This window comes from Schistocerca americana, chromosome 2, assembly GCF_021461395.2.
Source record: "Schistocerca americana isolate TAMUIC-IGC-003095 chromosome 2, iqSchAmer2.1, whole genome shotgun sequence".
NCBI lineage: Eukaryota > Metazoa > Arthropoda > Insecta > Orthoptera > Acrididae > Schistocerca > Schistocerca americana.
This window is the reverse complement of record NC_060120.1, coordinates 873,360,944-873,368,104: the sequence shown is the minus strand read 5'-3', so window position 1 is coordinate 873,368,104 and position 7,161 is coordinate 873,360,944. Positions and strand designations below refer to the sequence as shown.

The window sequence follows — 7,161 nt, the reverse complement described above, 5'->3', positions numbered from 1 at the left end:
CTGGTCGCGCTGTAGCCGATGTCCACGAGCGCGACGAGGCAGAAGTGGTCCTGCAGCAGTTCCGCCGCTCTGTGGAGCGCCAGGTGGGCTTCGCGAAGGCTGAGTACTCGGGACCACGCTGCGCGACGCGCCGACGACATCTTCAGTCCCAAGATTTTCCTCAGTTCAGACTCGTCAGGCGAACTGCTCAGCTCTAGCACTCCGTCATTTAGACGTTTAAATCTGATCCAGAGCTCCACAGTGAAGCAGAAGTGCTGCAGTGAAATCATTGCGTCAAATGCCTGCTGAATAGATATTACAACCAACGACTGCTCAAAGATATCTGGCGACAACTTCGTTATGCGCAAGTACAGCTCAGTCTCCAAACAGCATAACATGATGATGATTAAAATCACGAGAGCTGTAGTTGCACATCTCCTCCTCGGACTTTTTGTCGAGAATAGTCGCCTATCTGCGTACAAGAGCGCTGTGCGAAACGACCAAAGTTCTTTAAAATTATTTAAACTGTTGCTCGCGAAGAACACTAATATCTTTGCCAATCCTAATGTTGCTACGAGCCAGTGTGCTACAGCGGCGATGGACGAAAGATCTTTGTAAATTACGCAGCGAACTTGAATGCCAAGTACAGAGGCAATTACGTGCAAAAGTAGCCACAGTAACGAAGGTGTAAATGCTAATCTGTGGCGGCTACGAGTCTTAGAAACTGACGTTCGAAAACGCTTGCCAATTTTGCATGGAACCAGCCCAAGCACTTGCCATAACTTATACAGTTTGTCACCCACCAGGAAGAATGTCTCATCTCCCATGCTATAAAGACAGGAAAACCTTGTGAAGTCTTTCCCCAGAGTGTAGCTGGATTGTCGCAAACGCTGGGACACCTGCCCAACCGAAACGAATTCTCGTGTAGAACGATTAAGATCGTGAATTTGTGACTATTATTGAATCAGATCTTAGCTGAAGTACAGAACAATGCCTTTGATATTTACCTCCAGAGCGCCTGAAATACATTTGCTGATTGCTTGGCATAAATAGATGCATGTTATTAGTACGAAGTTTCAAAGTCTTCAGGTATCTTTTTCGTTCTTAATTCGATTTCTTGTGCCGCTACGTTTCTGAGCTGTTGTTTTACTTCATAGCAGTGTGAAAATTACTGGGACTTTCTGAGAACTCATTATTTGTCGTAATTTAAAGTTTTCCGAGATCAAATATGCAGGTACAGAGTCACAGCAGTAACATGTAGAGAGTGCCTTTTCCAGTACCGCATTGAGATCTGACGACAGATACACGAATTAAACAAAGTTTTGTATCGTAACACTACGAAAACGAACAGACTTCATGGAACTCAGTCAATACGCCACTGCCTCCACTTTTTACAATTCGTTGGCGACACGATGTAATTTACTGCATATTTTTTGAAATCTGAGGTAGACAGAATTTCTCAAAGTGCTGCTATGATTTGCATATTTAAACATCCGACTGTACATGACACAGGCTGCAGTGGAATCGAAAGTAATAACGACGGGTTTTCAATTGTCTCTTACAAGGCTCGTTTATTTGCCCACGTTTACTGGAACGATTTTGCTTCTACAGGGTGATCGAAAAGTTGCGCACACCATTCTGAATAAGCGACAAAATCTATGTAATAATGTATTGGTACCCAAAGAAAATAGGGCTCGCTATGCAACCCTGTGGTGCGTCACACTGCACCCTAATTTTCTGACTGTTCTATTACTTCTTACGTTATTTTTCGTTACTCTGATTGTTAATGAGATCATATGTTGAGGTTAAGTTTGAAATGTAATTTGTGATTTAGTTCACAAGTCTAAACAGAAAGCCCAGGTACGGCAGCACTTCCTGTGAACAAAGGTTGGTCGACGGATTGAGGGACTCCGCAGTGTGTAGTGTGGACCAGAATACTGAAGCTGGAGGCTCTCGCAGGAAGGCGTGGAATAATGTTGACCTTACAGCAGGCTCATCTGCAACATCCAAAATTCCTATTAAACCTGTACCATAGTAACTGAAACCTCGATGACAGATTAAAAACAAGTAGTCGATACAATTTTCTTTGCGTGAGTATCACTAGCGATCTTCAGTTTGACTGCTTCCTCTTGACATATCCTTTGCCATTCAATTAAAATGTATGTCAACTGACTTTCATATTTCGTTAACACCTTTCGCTACGACTTTTTCGTACTAGATACATAATAAACAAACAAAGACTATCAGATGATAGTACCGACCGGCCGCCGTGTCATCCTTAGCCGTTAGGTGTCACAGGATGTGGATTCGGAGGGACATGTGGTCAGCACACAGTTCTCCCGGCCGTTGGCAGTTTTCGTGTGCGGTGCCGCTACTTCTCAATCACGTATCTCTTAAGTTGGCCTCACAAAAAGCCAAAAATTCAGAATTCCATACATGGATATACGATAAGCTGGACTTGGGGTATATCAATTATCAGTGTTTGTAGGTACTGCTAAAGGTAATCTTTCATCGATAAAATCCATCATTTTATCATATTCATACTTTTTGAGTCTCGTGCTGATCGGCTGGAATTTGGCTACTAAAGGCGTCGACTTGAGGTGATGACAGCGACAAGACAGCAAGATGAAGGGATAGATCAGGCTCAGAATGTTGATTGGTGTCAGAAACATTCGTTGAGAAAAGTACGGACATCAGCCAGTGACGAACAGCAAAGTTAGCAGTGGAAATGTAACCTAATCAGACATTTCATTTGCTTATTGGTTCAAATGGCTCTGAGCACTATGGAACTAAAATTCTGAGGTCATCAGTCCCCTAGAACTTAGAACTACTTAAACCTAACTAACCTAAGGACATCAAACACATCCATGCCCCAGGCAGGATTCGAACCTGTCGCGCGGTTCCAGTTTGTAGCGCCTAGAACAGCTCGGCCACTTCGGGCGGCTCATTTGCTTGTTGTTTTGCGTGGTTGGAAAGAAAGGATTAATTTGTGTTCTCATTCGATTTCTATTCAACTGTAGTCTGGGACATTCAGATTAAAATAATTCGTATAGATATAGAACTTTGCTAGATGATGAATATCGGTTCGAGCAATCAGGAATGTACTTATCACGTGACATCCACGGCAGCCTTCATATTCAAGATTTCATTACACTTGATGTTCGAGATACAATCTAAACTGATCACAAGACATTAAGCACTCGACCTAGCATGTCCTCAGATCACTTCTTATTGGTTAACTGTTCAACTAAATGGCACAACTATGTGAATAACAGATGTGTCCATGGATACATCACACCTAGCAATACACATCTCTTCTAAATGTTTGTAGGGTTCAGTTTACACACACCCAACAATTTATTTGTGGTTGACAGATACATTAATGGTACATTTATTTAAGAATCAGGTTGTAATTCACACATTGCATACCTGCTCGTGAGGGGCAAGGCAGGCACATATACACACACAGATCGTGACCGTTCACTAGTACTAAAGGTGGAATATAATGACTGATTACAAAATATTTGTAACCAAAACGACCAGATATCCCATTAACACCACCCATAACTAAGGTTTCAGTCGATGAATTATCATTGTTATGAATTCAAATCATGTACAGATCACTGATGATTGAAAACTAACTTGCGAGAAAATCGTCAACAGACCCTTATCCTAATTGCTAATTGAAAACTCTCACAGATTAATTAATAATAAAAAACTTCATCATAAGTAGTAAATTGTAACGACTTGCCTAAATAATATTAAATATTCTTCTACTTTGGTCACCACAATTCTCTGTATTATTCTCAAAACCCAATTAACTGGCTACTTACGTGTATACATAATTATACATATACCAAGGAAATAGTCTCTTCATACATGGAGGATATTTGAAAAAAAAAAAAAAAGAAACAGTCACTTAGATCTTATCACATGAGGCTAAACCTAATAGCCCAATACTCTACACTTCATTGAGATTATGAGAGAACGTTAAAAAATAGTTTATCTCTAAGTTCTTTTGGGGATAAAGCCCACCGATTCTGTCAATCATGTGGTACGCCAGAAGATAAGCACCAAGTTGTGCATGTTTATTATCTTGAATGGTCCCGGATGCAGTAATGGCCATATTTTGTTCTGATTTTTTAGCGACGACGATTTGGGGTGATGTCGAAGAAGTACTTTCATACCAACTTCAAAACGTTGTAATTTTGTCCGCAGCTCGTGGTGGTGCGGTAGCGTTCTCGCTTCCCGCGCCCAGGTTCCCAGGTTCGATTCCCGGCGGGGTCGGGGATTTTCTCTGCCTCGTGATGACTGGGTGTTGTGTGATGTCCTTAGGTTAGTTAGGTTTAGGTAGTTCTAAGTTCTAGGGGACTGATGACCATAGCTGTTAAGTCCCATAGTGCTCAGAGCCATTTGAACCATTTGTAATTTTCGTATAGCATAAATATATAGTAGCTTTCTCTGACGCACGTTGGAGGTCAGAGTGATTAGGCCTATTGACTCCATGATTTTCCGTTCCCACCATTCATCGTTGGTTAGAATTTGCGGCAATCTGTCGACCCATTTATTCTTTGCGGCTTTCTCAACGTCAGCTGAGATGGGCCTGTAGTTCTTTTTATTTCCTGGTATATCTAAGTGCCCAAGGGATTGTGTAGTGGCTGTAGCAGTAGGTATGATGAGGTTTCGTATTTAGACGACAAACATATCCGCTAAGTATGGCAGGGTTTTCTGCTAAACCTGAGCGTATTTCAGTGAAGGTTCCAAAACACGCTCTGCTCCGAAGGCATAAATCAATCGAATTGTCAATCTTGGATGTTATCTGCTCACGAATCGACACTGTCTCTGTGACAACAGGCAGTTATTTTAATTTATCTGCAGTTGTTCAACATGTCCATCTCTCAACCTTTCGCTTATTTTCCGTGGATGCATTCCTTCGGTAACAGGTTAACTGTAGTGGAGACTCCTTCGTCCGTAAATTTTAGCTTGCCTGAAGAAAAGTCTGTCGTTCAGTCCTTCACGTGCTGACGACCAAATTCAGCACCACCAAGCACGTGCATAATGTAGCTACATTACCCAGGATTATTTGCAGTCGCATCTGCCATTATATAATTCCATAAACGTTCACTAGCAGCACCAACTACGCGACCCTTCGCTGCAGGAAGAGTGCGTAAATCAGTTCTTTTCCGCATCCTTGTGCCAATGAGACTGCATTGATATACGCTCCAGTGTCTCGTACTTCAATACAAACTGCAGATTGTGGTCTTTTAGTTGATTTTAATTTAGGCGGATGTGGATCCTGCACAAGTTCTCCACGTCTGTCTTGTCTATCATTATACTGTAGCACCAAAAACCTATAACTACCAGAGCCCTTTATTAATTCTCGACCAACATATTTGGGCGAGATGTGGTCGTATTTAGTTTAATGTTGATTGCGGCCTGGTAGGACTATGGTCCTCCACCACTTCTATCATAATCGGTGGATTATTCCGGCATTCATTGTTTAGGTTACCCATGGCAGCCGGATTTTTCTGCCTCTGGTTATGTCCTCAAATTGTCTGACAATCAGGATTGATTATCCTTTCGTGCCTCCTACACTGGAAGCGGTTATGATTGCCTTTGTTGTACGTGTTACTGACAGTGGGATTCATCAGATTTGGTCCATTCCCATTTCTGTACTGTCTATGTCCAGTGGCGAACTAAATCTGCGTTAGTTGCTCGTATTAATGAACTCACCTGATTGTTAGGCCTTCTAGTCCTACTACAACACATGTAGAGTGTCTAATACAGACAAGAACTCTTCCACATTGGTGAAGATAATGTGGCTCTGTTGGCGAGTAGCCAAGTATGGAAGTGAAACAAGGACGATAAATAGTTTGGACAAGAAGAGAATAGAAGCTTTCGAAATGTGGTGCTACAGAAGAATGCTGAAGATTAGATGGGTGGATCACATAACTAATGAGGAGGTATTGAATAGGATTGGGGACGAGAGGAGTTTGTGGCACAACTTGACCAGAAGAAGGGATCGGTCGGTAGGACATGTTCTGAGGCATCAAGGGATCACCAATTTAGTACTGGAGGGCAGCGTGGAGGGTAAAAATCGTAGAGCGAGACCAAGAGATGAACACACTAAGCAGATTCAGAAGGGTGTAGGTTGCAGTAGGTACTGGGAGATGAAGAAGCTTGAACAGGATAGAGTAGCATGGAGAGCTGCATCAAACCAGTCTCAGGACTGAAGACCACAACAACAACAACAACAACAACAATTTGGCTCTGTTCCTTTGGTCGCCCAGGTCGCCTGACCTAACGCCTTGTGACATTTACTTTGGGGATACATTACAGACCGTGCTTATGCCTTCCAGTTGCCAAGAACGCTGGAACAGCGCAGAAAACGCATCAGTGCTGCTGTGATGACCATTAATGAAATATTGCTTCGTAACGAATGCGTGGACGTGTGTCTTGTGACCAGAGAACACTGCAGAGTCCAAAATGCAAACTTGGTGAGCTTTAGGTTTTATTCATGCATATATTATATTTGTACATGTAATACTGGAAAATAGAGCTTTGAAAACGAATTAATAATTTATAGTAGCCTTGCACTGTTGAACAGTTAAGAAACGTTTCTCCTGGAAAAACATGTATACTATGCAATGAAGAACACGATCCTGCAGACTTTAACTGAACTGTAGCAGTTATATCGGCCTCTTTGTTTCTTGTCGGTAATACTTGTAGTGCTGTCTTGCATGGCTGAGCGAACGAATCCACTGCACCTCCTATTTACAGACATATTTGTGGTGATACTATATTGCAGTGCCTGTGTTATTCCGAATAGAGATTGAATGTTCCTTCAGACATGCACACATACCTGAAGGAAAAGGTACTGCGGCGACTGCAGTTGTTATGAAATACATCCAATGTATTTGCAGTTGCTAATATGGATAACTATCAACAGCATAATGTAATGAAGAAAGTGAAAGTATGTGCCGGACCAGGACTCGAAACGCGATTTCCCGCTTACCGCGGGCGGTGCCTTACCATTTCTTTTTAATTATCAGAGTGACTTGGCATTATAATGAAACTTCAGAAGGCCAGTCAGATCATCATGGAATATAAGCTGCAAATGGGAGAACAAATTAATTATCATAACAAAACAGTAATAAAAAGAGAAAGGAAAAAAAACTGAGA

At 41.9% G+C, this 7,161-nt stretch overlaps 1 pseudogene; it reads left to right on the top strand.

Annotated features, from left to right (window-relative positions):
• The first annotated feature begins 339 nt into the window (after positions 1–339).
• Positions 340–7,161, top strand: part of LOC124594508 — a 40,939-nt pseudogene continuing 34,117 nt past the window's right edge.